The 13,803-nt window shown below is 44.2% G+C and overlaps 1 protein-coding gene across 1 annotated transcript in view; it reads right to left on the bottom strand.

Annotated features, from left to right (window-relative positions):
- Nucleotides 1-9,382, bottom strand: part of PCGF5 (polycomb group ring finger 5) — a 73,407-nt gene extending 64,025 nt beyond the window's left edge. Inside the window, exon 1 of the mRNA XM_074830911.1 lies at nt 8,961-9,382. The gene's annotated coding sequence lies outside the window, so the exon portion shown is untranslated. The remainder of the gene's footprint in view (nt 1-8,960) is intronic.
- Between the last annotated feature and the right edge of the window lie 4,421 nt (nt 9,383-13,803).

Here is a 13,803-nt window from a genome sequence, read left to right as displayed (position 1 = left end):
AAGCTCCTCTGCAATTATTGGAAATTTTGAATTGTAGACTAATCCCATGTAAATTTATGTTCTAAATTTTCAGCAATGAACACGTAAAAGTTAGACATCAATAGTAGATTTTAAACACTTGCCTGTGTGAGGCACCATCACTGAGTACATTATTTCAAGTAAATCCATTTGCATTCTGTGATCACTGTCCATACAAAACACTTGCAAATTTTGGTAAATGTGTATTTGGGATGAAAGCATGAAAATTTACTGTATCTATGATATATCAAAAGAGTTAAGATGGAAAGCCGAAAAATATTGGTTTGATTAAGCAGCTCTTCAAAATCACTTTGTATGCAGGGAAATTCTACAAGCCAGATTCAACCAAGAGTACTTAGTCAAAATATCATTTATATCATATAAAGGGTCTTTTGTCTCTGCAGCTAGTACTGATGATTCTTCAAAAAAGTAAATAACAATTTTATAAAACCATGAAAGAAAGAAACATCTTTAACTTCATTCAATCCACACATTGGCTATTTAAGATCTGGTCTTCCAGCTGAAAAAAAGAACTGTGTTTTCATTACGAAATTAATCAAGAGCCTGGTTTCTTACATGTTCCATTCTTCTTCTTGAGGGAGGAAATAATATAATTGCACTTGCTTTAATTAGTGGTGATGCATCTCTAAGAATCACTCAAGACTTGTATCTCAAGATCAACTACTTTTTTGTGGCAGAGAGAATTCATCTGTCGTCAGATCTGATCAGTAGTAACTAGCACTGAAATGTATCTTCAGAATATTTAATTTTTGTATTCTATTACTTTAATATGCTTTGTTAGTACACAAGGATTTTAATAGATGTAACACAATGCAAAAGTCATCAAGAAATTTAGGTAAACAGATAATCCCGGCACATTTTACATCCCAAAGAAAAGTGATAATTTCTCTTTCAGGGACTTTGAACACGTAATGGAATAATCTCATAAACAGACTTTCCAATCCAAATTAAATTAATAAGTCAATAATGTTTTACCAGTATTGTTTAAAACAGAACTAGGAAGCAAAATGCAAAGTCTTCTGCTATGGAAAGGAACTCCAATGCTTTTTCTTTCTTCTACGTAGAGCTTCAGATTCAGGAAATTAATATCTTGTTACAGGTCATGCCATCAGTTTTACATTGTATTATTACGTCAGCAACTTCTAAGAAGACTCACTGTTAAGTCTTGGATAGCTGCTTTTATGAATCAAGCCCTGCTATTGATCAAGGCCAGTAAGTGCTATCACTGTACTGACAAAGCTAAAATAGGAATTATGACCATACAAGTAATTTCAATCTGCAGGTAATTCCCTTCTGTGTCATGAATTCACAGATTACGAAAAATGCAGCGATTAGGAGAATGCCAAGACTGGAAATTAAGATTGTTCTCTAATAGGAACTTTTTCATAGTGAAAGCTACAAAACAACTGGGGCAGAATACACAATACAGCCTATGTTCTTGTCTTATTAGGGTTTTTGTTTAAAAAGCTCTTATTTACATAAATGATCCCAGTTTTAAAATGACTGAAAACAAAAATGAAATGTCTACAGGCAGATGAAAACACAAGAATTAATCCAAGTGTGTTCTCATACATTCACACTATCTGTATGAATACCTATTAAAATACTTTGATTTCTTATACGATGGTAGAAACCCTTTTAAAAAATGTAAATGTTAATGCATATTAAAATGTTCCATTTTATAGTTCTAAGAGAAATCTTGGATATTCTACTTCTGCAAATTAGTTTGTCAGCTGCAGCAACTGGGAAATATGTTACTGTCTCATAAAAAGTCATAAAATCATCTATATGATCATACAACTTCTAGTTCACAGTTGTTGCAAATTACTGGGTATTGTCTTGCTTTGTTTGGTAAAATGGAGTCCATTAGCACTGACTGAAACTGTTACAGAACAATTATATTAGTCTTGAAAAAGTAATCCATGAACATGAATACTTTTAAAGACCACTGCAAAGAGAAATTAATATAAATGTACCAGGTAACACTACACTGAAAATCCATATATTTCCTATACTCTGATACAGTGTCAATGTGAAATCACCCTTGTAATTACAAGGTGAAGATAAATTGCCCCTCTGTCATCAAGTTATAACCACAGCATTTGGTTCTTCATGGAAGAAGTCAACTGTAGCATTTTCATCTGTCTATAATCAGTGTAAGCAGTCCCTAACTCCACATCTCTGTGAAGGGAACCAGGATACTCAGGTACAAAAACTGTGTGATTCCAAGTCCACAGCTGAGCAAACCTCTACTCAGGGTACCACAGGGTATTTTGGCTACACAAGAAATTCACAAATAATTTTTGGCTTTCATTTTTATGAAGGACCAGAAGATACTATGAAAATTACAACCGATCTATCCCTTACAGAAGTTCACCACATTTGAAAATTCCTGTGAGATTTTTCCTGCTGAACTATGTTAAAACAAAACGGAAGCCTAACTTTTCTTAGGGCTTAATCTTGCTCTTGGTGGTATTCATGGTCTCCCTCACTGGAACTTCACATGACTCACAAAAACATGAATTTAGATTTGTTATTCTCCTTCATTTGTACTGTTGTCCATTTGGAGTCATATTTTACTTATAGTGTTGGTCTTTGGACAAATGTTCTAGTAAAACTGCAGAACACTTGTTTTGTTTTTTCTTTTCACTGGAATAAAAACACAGTAAAGATTCAAGCAAAACCATCTAAAATGAAAGTTATGATTTATTACTTATTTCCATAGAGACTGGAAGCCAAATCAGTGCCGCAAATTTTACAAATATGGAATGAATGTCAAAGTGTTCCCCAACAGCTCATAATACAAAAGGTAAGCTGTAACAGGTGAACTAAACAAGTGTGCAGGGTGGAGTTTGGAAGATGGGAATAATAAACTGGATGCAAGCAATTCTACTGCAATTACAAACTACTACCCTCCCTGCTGGTATCAGATTGTATGCACTGATTCAGCTGTCTGCTATCCATAAGCACAGAGCCATAGATTTTTCTGAGGAAGCAAATAACTGCCAGAAAGTTGCCAGAAACAATGTATCTTTGTCAGAAAATAATCTTGTAATGCTGCCATCAATAATATGCATAGAATGAATCATACCCATGAATCAGGAGAAAAACACAGCTTCACCATTTCGATCCCAACACTATTTCTTGGTACATCTCCATTAGTGATTTAGTGTGTAGGAAGGGTTCTTTTTGATAAGAATTTGCTTTGAGTAGAAGTGGTATGACTACAAAGTGGTTTTTCCCCTTGTGGAAGCACCAATACTGAAGCTGTGCACAAGGGGTCACCAAAGGCACCCCATCTGCAGTGTGGATACCTGGTTCTTCAGCAGTCCTTGTTCAATGCCCATGTGGTACACTCTTCAAAACAACTGGTGCAAACTCAATTGCCAGTGAAGATTCAACATGGGAAAGCAGTTTTTGAACCGTAACAGACTGCAACAACTTGAAGCCTGGCGCCTCCCTCTTTGCGATGCATCAGTCACTAATATAACAGTATCTTAAGGAAGTGAAGATCCTCTCAATAACTTTTACTCTCATCTTTAACCTCTTTTGAGAAAGTAAGCCTTCTCATCTTTTCCTACTTAGGTCCTTTAGAAAAATAGATTATGGCAAATTAGCAGGCTATTTTTTTAATTTCAGCCAAACTTGAACACATATAAACACATATAATGCATGTGTCATAACATGTATAAAACAATGACAAACAAAGGAAGAAAATTATTCCATAACAGGAAAGAAACAACCAATGCACAGTAGCAAATGAACAGTTTGGCCAGATGTTAGGAAAACTGCTGAAACATGTATGTATTCAACAATTAATAATGGGATAAATGGTTTCAGTTTTAGGCAATCAGTCAAAATGACTGGAAAAGGGGAAACATAACCCATTTTTAAAAAGGGAAATAAAGAAGACCTGGGGAACTACAGGCCAGATGAGTCAGTCTCATCTCTGTGCCTGGCAAGATCATAGAGTGGATCCTCCTGGAAACTATGCTAGGGCACATGGAAAATAAGGAGGTGATTGGTAACAGCCAACACAGCTTCACTAAGGGCAAATCGGTGGAATATGGGAAGAGCGGCTGACGTCATCTACCCAGACTTGTGCAAAGTATCTGACACTCTCCCACACGACATCCTCGCCTATAAATTGGAGAGACATGAATTTGACAGATGGATCCCTTGGTGGATAAGGAATTGGCTGGACAGTCACACTCAAAGACTTGTGGTCAATGGCTCAATGTCCAAGTGGAGAGCAGTGATGAGTGGTGTTCCTTGGGGTCAGTATTAGGGCCAGTGCTGTTTAACATCTTTGTTGGCAACATGGACAGTGGGATCAAGTGCACCCTCAGCAAGTTTGCCAGTGACACCGAGCTGTGTGGTGCGGTCGACACGCTGGAGGGAAGGGATGCCATACAGAGGGACCTGGACAGGCTTGAGAGGTGGGCCCATGCAAACCTCATGGAGTTCAACAAGGCCAAGTGCAAGGTCCTGCACATGGGTCGAGGCAATCCCATGCACAAATACAGGCTGGGTGAAGAGATGGAAAGCAGCCCTGCAGAGAAGGACTTGGGGGTATTAGTGGATGGAAAACTGACTATGAGCCAGCAATGTGCACTCCCAGAAAGCCAACCGTATCCTGTGCTGCATCAAAAGAAGTGTGGCCAGTAGGTCAAGGGAGGTGATTCTCGCCCTCTACTCCTCTCTCATGAGACCCCACCTGGAATACTGTGTTCAGCTCCGGGGCCTCCAGCATAAGGACATGGACCTGCTCAAGCAGGTCCAGAGAAGGGCCATGAAGATGATCAGGGGGCTGGAGTACCTCCCTTACGAGGACAGGCTGAGAGAGTTGGGGGTGTTCAGCCTGGAGAAGAGAAGGCTCTGGGGAGACCTTACAGCAGCCTTTCAGTACTTAAAGGGGGCCTGCAGGAAAGATGGGGAGGAACTCTTTATCAGGGAGTCTAGTGATAGGATGAGGGGTAACAGTTTTAAACTGAAAGAGGGTAGACTTAGGTTAGATATAAGGAAGAAATTCTTCACTGTGAGGGTGGTGAGACACTGGAACAGGTTGCCCAGAGAGGCTGTGGCTGCCCCCTCCCTGGCAGTGTTCAAGGCCAGGTTGGATGGGGCTTGGAGAAACCTGGTCTAGTGGAAGGTGTCCCTGCCCAGGGCAGGGGAGTTGGACCTAGATGGTCTTTAAGGTCCCTTCCAACACAAATTTTTCTACAGTTCTATGAAAATTATTTGTTTCATATGTAAGAGCTAATACTGACAGCTGTTGGGATCACAGTGCTCAAGTAACACTATATATCTTTCACTCCAGAAGTGTCCTACACATGGTAGTGAAAAATTTTTATTTTATAAGCAATAATTAAGATAGAGACAGTAACACTGATATTTCCTACATGCATCTAGATATACACAGTCTTGTCATAGCATGGTAGAACTTGCTGCCAGTGCTACACCTGCTCTGCTCATCATGGGCTTCAGTCTCAAAGTCTGTCAAGCTGTCACTTTTCATGCCACTACATTTACTGGAAAAACACAATAATCAGGGAAATAAGCTTCATTGTAAAAAATGTCTAAGGCACTATCTGCCAACATTCAGATCAGTTACAACTCTAATATACAAAGCAATACAAAGTGATACACCTTGGTATAGTATCAACTTTTTCTAACCATTAATATTTTAAATACTGAGACTAGTAATAGAAATTAAACTTCATCCCAGACAATTTTAACAAATGTTTTTAACTGAGGATTTGGGGAGCAAATCCCCACACCAATGTGCACTTGGTGCAAAGTTTTCAACTGATGAAGAAAAGATTCTCTTTTTCAACACCAGCAGTATGCCTTTCTACAGAATAGTTCAAAACTTTGCTTGGGACTGCTGCATCTGTCTAGAAAGGGTCTGTAATGCAAAAACTGCAAAAAGGAAAGAATTTTATTTTATTTTTGCTATTGTTAGCCATTCAGTTCTAGTTGAGATACCTGGAAGGACATATAAAGGTGATGTTGGCACCAGTCTTTCAGAGCACAAAATCTGAAAAGCAGGTGATAACTTGAACTATTTTTTGAGCAAAGTAATATTCATTTCAAATAAACATTATAACTTTGTATCTTCTTTTGATAAAAGGCAGTGTAAGATTTGATATATATTCATAAATTTATCATGCTAAGAACAAAGCCTATGTATCCCAACATAGCAAAAACTAAGATACAAAGTTCAGACACTCCACTTCTATCTGCATTGCCCTCTGCTGTTCTCAAAGTTCTGCTGTGCATCCTACGGTAATCTGCTTATCAATCCTAAAAATGGAGCTGCTCAGAAGCAACCTTAAACCAATCCATTTTATCTCACTTTATTTTGCACATTCTGCAGGCTTAAAAGTGAAACCTAGAATTTTTCACTTCTACTTTGAAGCCTAGAGCACATATAGTGCAGGCGAAAACAGCTGGAGCAGTCATGAGTTCACTTTCAGTATTATTTGCTTTACTGCTTTCAGCTGAGGTCTGGGCACATAGAATGCCATACATACTGCATGTTTCTATCTTCTTAGTAAGAAAATTAAATAGAAAAGGATTAATGCTATTTGACTGTTGATCTAAATGCACACATAAAATAATATTTTCCCTGTTTGTTTTGACTGCCCAATATACCTAACTTAAGAGAATCTCTACTACAAACAGTGTTCACAGTTGCATGCAGTCTTAACTTGGTTAGCTTCTGACAGTGAGGTGTTAAAAGCTGCACAATGAACCCTGAAGTAATACAGTTTTCCCACACTCAGCTGTTCCAATCCTGTAATTAATGCTATAAAACTGTTTTTGAAGTGCAAGTGCTCTCAGTTCTAGACAAACAAAAATGGTAATACGCCCTTTCTCCCCAACAGTAACAAATACCCAAATCAATCCTTTCCATGACTGATTCCACTGCTGTTTGGAGAATGGCTAGAGGTACAAACCAGGGGCAGTGAGATAAAGTATACCTGATGCCAAAGGAGACAGAATGGTTTGCTAGTAAGACATAAAAAGATCTTTTCCTAACATTCATACTGTAAAACCAAGTGCTTGTATGTGTAAAGCACTACCACTGTTGTAAACAGTGACTTCATTTCTTGACAGTGGCAGGTATGCTGAGGAAAAAAGAGGAATTAATCTTACAAAATTCATAGTTCTGCCTCTGTACAGGGAGAGATAGACTTGTCAAGAAAACATGGAGGATGGAAATTCCACTTTGGAACCAAGTCAGAGTTCAAAGAAAAACTATATATAGGACCCAGCCTCAATTCCATTTCAAACAGCAGCAAGCAAGAGGATCAGGAACAGAAGTCTATCTAGGTACAACTTTAACATGTTTATTAAATAAACTCGCTTAATTTGCTTTCCAAATATGTATTTATATATTTTTTACTCTAACAGAGACTATTTTTGCTTAACAAAACTAAGCAAAACAAATCCCAGATTAAAAGCATCTGGGATCTGTCTCTGGCTTCAGGGTATGGACATAGTGTGATACTGGGGGGGTGGGGTGGGGGGATGTTTAAATTTTATTTTAAACGAATACACTTTAAATAACACAGTTACTTAAATCTTCCCATTAACATCCCCCTTTTGAGAATTTGGCTAGAATAAAGGGTAGCAAGTTGCTACAGAAGGAGGTTACCATTCAACCACTGAGCCAGAAAAACTGCAACTGAGTGTTGCCAAACTTTCACAGTTCACAAACTAGCCCCAGGAAACCTGGTGGGTTTCTGAGCACTGTCTATACTTGTTACATCCCATCGGGTATCAGAAACTGACACTAACCTTTCACTATCTACAGTACAACTCTGCTCCCTCACAGTTGTGTGTGTGTGTGTATGACAGATGATTCACTTGCTTTTATTCCATGGAACTGATGATTCATTCAATCGTCTCCAGATCATGCTAACATACTAAACATGCACATAAAGGGAGCAAAACCAAGTTCTCAAACTTTGTTATGCTCAAATGGGGCGGGGGGGGGGGGGGGGGGGGGGGGGGGGGGGGGGGGGGGGGGGGGGGGGGGGGGGGAGAGAAAGAAATGAAGAACTCAAGCATGCGGAGAGGAACCAGAACAGGTTATGTTTCTGCTCAAAGGCAAGGTTTGTGAAACACACCCAACCCACGTGGAAAACGAGCTGCCGTATTTCACCGGCGGGCTGCGAGGTGAGCTCCCCGCCCTGCCCGGGCCGCCCGCTCCGCTCTGGGCCGGGCCGGGGCTGCTCCCTCGGCTCCGGTGCCTGGCGCGGGGAAGGCACGGCGGACCGGTGTGCCCCCCGTCCCCCCCCCGCCGCCACGCAGAGGACTTGTGCCTCTCCTCCTCCGGTGACATCTTATATAATAAACCAAGCTAATCACGACGGAAGCGAGCCAAACTGCCACGGAGCATTAGCCAGGGATAATTGCCCGCAGGAACAGATGCTTTGGACCAGAACCTACTCCTCGCTAACTAGCCGCCCAGGCGCCTTGCTAGAAAAATCCTCGCCGGGGTGGAAACGGCTCCCGCGGCAGCCAGACGCGAAGCGCTCGTCACCCAGCCGCGCTGCGCGCCGGCCCCCTCAGGAAGCGACAAGCATCGCGAACGGCAGCAGCCTCTTCCGAGCGCATTCCGCCGTCGCCGCCGGCAGCCAGCACCGCCGCCCTGCCCTGCCCTGCCCGGCCCGGCGCGGCCCGGCGCCGGCTCCCTCCTTCGCGGCGAATTGGAGGAGAAAGTTACTCGGCTGCCCCTGCCCCTCGCGGCCCCGCTCCCCGCCGCCGCGCAGTTCAAGAGCAATGTCACGTTCAACAACTTGTTATGACACATGATTCCCCCCCCCCGCCTCCCGCACGCATCCACACCCCGCCGCCGCCCGGCGGCCCCCGCCCGCCCCTGCCGCCAGCCTGCGCGGCGGGCCCCTTACCTTCCCCCTCGAGAGGCCACGGGCACCCGCGGGCGTGTGCGGGAGTGGGGTGCGTGTGGCGGCGCGGGCGGCGCCGGCTGGGCGGGCGGGCGGGCGGGGGGAGGGGAGGGCGGTTGAGGCGGTTGGGCGGCGGGAGCGCGCGCCTCGCCGGAGTTGTTGGCGGGCGGCGGGGGAGGCTGCGGGGCGGCGCGGGGAACGGGCGGGAGCGGCGCGGAGGGGAGAGCGGGGGGCGGAGGAGTTTCCCGGGGCTTGTTTACGCATTGCCGCCCCGCTCGGTGCACGCACTTCACTCTCTGATTGGACACAAACTGGGGCACAGCCTGACTCGGGCGCTGCCGGCCCGGCGACCCCCAGCGCCTCTCGGCCGCCGCTGGAGACCCCCGCTGGGCTGCGCCGCGGCGGGACACGGGGCGCGGCGCCGCCGCCCGCCCGCTCCCGCCCCGCGGGCTCCGCCAGCACCCGCCGCCGCCAACCGCCCGCCCTCAGACGCTGCCCGGCCGCCCCTTCTGCGCATGCTCGGCGCTCTGGCGGGGGCCCGCGAGGCGCCTGCGCCCCGCGGCGGCGCATGCGCACTGAGGCGGCGAGGCCGGCGCCAAGCCGCTGCCCGTTCTCTGCCCTCACTTCCCGCCGGGGGCGGAGGGGGCGAGCGGCCGGTTAGTTTCGGGAAGGCCGGCTGGGTGGCCGGAGGGGCCGCGAGAGCGTCCTCCGCCCGACACCCCTCCCCCCCCCGGCGTGGGGGGAGACGTGACCGAGTGGGGACCGGCGGAGTTGTCCGCGGCCCCGCGCTTCCCCGCGGGGCGTTACGTAACCGGTGGTTTCTCCGCGGCCCCGCGCTGAGGGCTCGGGGGCGCCGCGTCTGTGCGCGTCCTTAGGAGGGTGAAGGCGGACGCCCTTGTCAGCGCCAGCGCTTCTGTCAGTGGTACCGCCCGGGGAGGAGGGGCGTCCCCGCGGGACTGCGCCCCTCGCTGGTGGTGTGGGTGCGTTTCCCTACGGGGGAGCTGCATTTGCTCCCTCCGGCTCTTGCCATGGAAGGGGAGCGGCCGGGGAGCGCCGCCGCCGCTTACCCGCCCCGGGCAGGTGCGTCCGCGTCCTGGGGGTTCGGTTCGTGACAAGAGCACCCACAACATCACCCCTCGGTGAGGAACAGGACCCTTTCTTCTCATGCTCTTAGCGCATGGGATCAGGAAAACTTCAAAGTTTGGGTGGTACGCGGGCACGGCCTATCGGGTGCGCAGCGTGTATCTTCAAGCAGCAAGGTTTACTGTTCTCTGAACAACTGCTGCACAGAAATACCGTGTTATTCCTGTTTGTGTAGGCAAAAGGCCATAGCAGAAACGGGTATTTTCTTCTTAGTTTATTTCAGCTGTATTGATTGTGACTCATCCTTGGTAATTTCCAGGGGAGGAAATAATTTTAACCAAGGAATTAATGAGAACACGATTGTATTACATTACTCATGAATTTATTAATTCTAATTAAGCAACTCCTCACCCTTCCTTTTACTCCCATCCCACAGTCAACATATGTGCCATGAGAGCTCTTTGCAATAGGAATCCCCATTTTGCGCTCTCAGTAGGCACCACAGGAATTGCCCTGACTCATTTTCAGATGAGCAAACTTCTTAATCAAGTTTTCCTGAGATTCAATAGTAAAGCACTCTACTTCCTCACACTGGTAACGAGATCAATATTCCCTGTAACCTGTTTCATGTTGCCTCTTGCATGAAGTTTGAAAGGGATAAACCCCCTTGCTAGAACCATTTTCCTGCAGGCCATAGCAGTTGGCCATCTGTCAGGACTACTGATGCCAACTTGGAGCTGAGCATTCACCTGCAAGTTAACACTTCTTACAAGTTCACCTTTTATTCTTAGATTGAAAGCGGTTTTGAAGGGTTCACTTTAATCTATCCGTGATGCTTTCAAAGTAGCATTGCATTAAAAAAAATATTATCTAGGGAAGAGTTCTCTTGTGCCTACTTACACCTTTTCCCCTTTTAGCTACTTCAAGCCATCCTAGGAGCACCTACTAGGATATCTGAGTTTAAGATGCTTTAGTGTCATCTGACCAGGTTGCAGCATCACGTTTATTTAAACATCAACATGCACTGTCAGTAAGTGGATATTCTGAGGCTTTGTTGGTCAGACTAGTGTTGATCTTGACTGTCAGGTCAGCTGTTGGTTATAATTGGGTTTGGATAATCAGCCAGAATTGTGATATCAGAGCACTGCATTCAACTCCTTTGAGTTTATACTCAGTGGGGGTCACACAATGCACAAAGTGTTTTTAGAGATTAAAAGAAACTTCACTGAAAATAAACTGGGATGTCTGCTTTAAGCTATTGCATCAGGCTCACTGAAAACTTGAACATATCTGAATTGTTCTGCCTGGTCCTACCCTTAAAATTTGGGCTGGGGGGGGGGGGGGGCGGGGGGAGGGGGGGTGGCGGCAGCAGCGGCATCCGGGGGGTTTGTAGGGCATTGGTAAGGAAAACTTCTGACTATGAGCTTTCGTTTGCAGAAAATAAATAGACAAATTCTGGATCATGAAAGAGCAGTTCCAGAGAGAGACAGTAGTTCTCAGTGTTCATCTGAAAAAAGGACAAAAAGAGAACAAATTTCTTCCAAGTCCTTCCTGTACATGAAGGTACTTGAGCACTCAGTGATTTTACTGGAAAACTAATCATGCATTAAAACTTCTGAGGGCTCCCCTGTTTCTGAGAGGCATGACAGTACCAAATTGTAACACCTACAGAGGGCTGTCAGTGAGGAACTGAGGCCTACGCTGGAGTCACAAAAGAAACCATACCAGAAGATAAAGACATTCAAGGTATTGTTACAAGTAGTAAATATAGCTACCAGTGATGGTCTAGACATGCTTAGAGCAGATAAGTATTCTTTACTAAGACAGAAAGAAAGGCATACAATAAAACCAGCACAACACATGATTCAGTACTAAGTTACCTCACCTCCGTCTACCTAATGATGGACGTGGGTTTCCCCTTTCAAGGTTTTCTTCACAGCTGAGAGGGCCACAGATTTAAATACAAGTAAATACATATATAACTGTGAATTTAGATGAAAGCTTATCTTCTCAAGTGTTTTCTTGGCTCCTAGGACACACCAAATATCAAGAGACTAATAATCAAAGCACAAGAATTGGTACCACCCACTCTATTTGTTGCAATGTAACACATAAAGGTCTAAATACATTAAGTAGCTGTGAAAACCTCAACTACAGGTTCCAGTTTTATTATATATCTTCGATGATACTGAATTTTCAGTGTAAACAGCTTTTACAGCTTCACAGTAGACTTTGCATACAGGAGAAAAGGGTTTGTCTAGTTCAAGACTCAGTTTTCTAATTATATTTCTTTCACTTCCTCTGCTGATTTTATTTGTAGTAGAGTGAGGAGCCTTAAACTAATTCCTGGGGCTCTCTTCTTGGTCCCAAGCTTTTTAACATGTAGGTGTTTCCTTAAGATGATAGCTTTTATAAGCTGTCAGTTAATAATGATTAGAGCAACAGCCACATCTGGATCTCCTATTCTGGTAATGCATCTTTGGAGGAACTGGCATGAATGTGGTTCTCATATGTGGTTGGGAAATATTTTTTAAAAATATGCAAAATTGAAGTGTTTAACTTGATTCTCAGCAGTTGCTACATTAACTTGTAAGTTAACTTAGAAGTCATTAGCAGATTCTGCCTGTCAAATGAGCCCACATAATTCCCACCAAAGGGCAAGCCATAACCTTTTGGTATATGTTTATCTTTCAGATTCCTGGCTCTCAATTTCTGTCTTAATATACATGAGTCTCAGCAGGTGCCCTCCCTACCTCCTCAGGAATATTTCCAGGGTACATTTTTCCATTTCCAAAGCTTACAGAGGAACTGCAATTCACAGCTTTAAAATATCTAGCATTAATTATGCAGCTTTCTTATATGTGAGGACTTTTTGCTAGAGTGAGCAATGAATCCCTCTCATCTGGAATTTGACTACTAAGCTATCTTGTTTAGCAGAGTACTAGGGCACTCCGTGACTACTTCCATATGAAAAGAGAGCATCACCACTCCTAACTCCCTATTTAGAACCATTATGCTATTTTCAATACTGTTTTACACTATGATTTTGCATTTCAGGCATTTCAGTTTCATTTGTTGTATACATTACTGTGTCAGTGTACTGTGCAATAGGCTCTCCAAGCAAGGTTATCAATTGTTTACTGGTCAGCTACAGGCACCCTTGGGTTTTAGTTTTACTGAACACAGCTCAGTAAAATAGTGATAGTCTGATTCCAGAGGATCTCATACCAACAGTGAGACTAAACTGTGAATTCTGCTTTTTTGGTGGATACTTCCAGCTTGAGCATTGTTTTATTTCTGTTGTTTAAATACTGAAACACACTGAGATATGAATTACATGGCAGAAAACAAGTGCTCTCTTGCCTTTGGACTAGACAGAGAGTTTTTACTCAGTTGCAGAGGGGAAGGAAGATGTGTAAAACACCTGCTCAGCCTGGCTTCAGCTCCAGCAGGAGGAGGAGTTGCCAAATGATCTCTCTATTTTCTGTCAGCTGGAATAGCTGCCTAATTACAAAGTTGGTACAGAGCCTACCACAAGAAAATGTAAGACTACTTTCTCCTCAGGACAAAGCTGTTGAGATCAGTGGGTAAATGGCATGTTTAATGTCATTTGTCAGTGCATTGTAAATATGTAAAGAAATGACACATCCTCTAGCTACCAGCCAGCATTTGGTACTAAAGACAAACATCTCCAGTTGGAGCATATCATAAGTACAGCTACAGCAACATCAGGGCTAGACCCTCAACAGGGCATTCTGCACTC

The sequence above is a fragment of the Strix aluco genome, chromosome 7 (assembly GCF_031877795.1).
Source record: "Strix aluco isolate bStrAlu1 chromosome 7, bStrAlu1.hap1, whole genome shotgun sequence".
Classification (NCBI taxonomy): Eukaryota; Metazoa; Chordata; class Aves; order Strigiformes; family Strigidae; genus Strix; species Strix aluco.
Note: the sequence above shows the minus strand (reverse complement) of the source record. Positions and strands in the feature narration are given on the sequence as shown.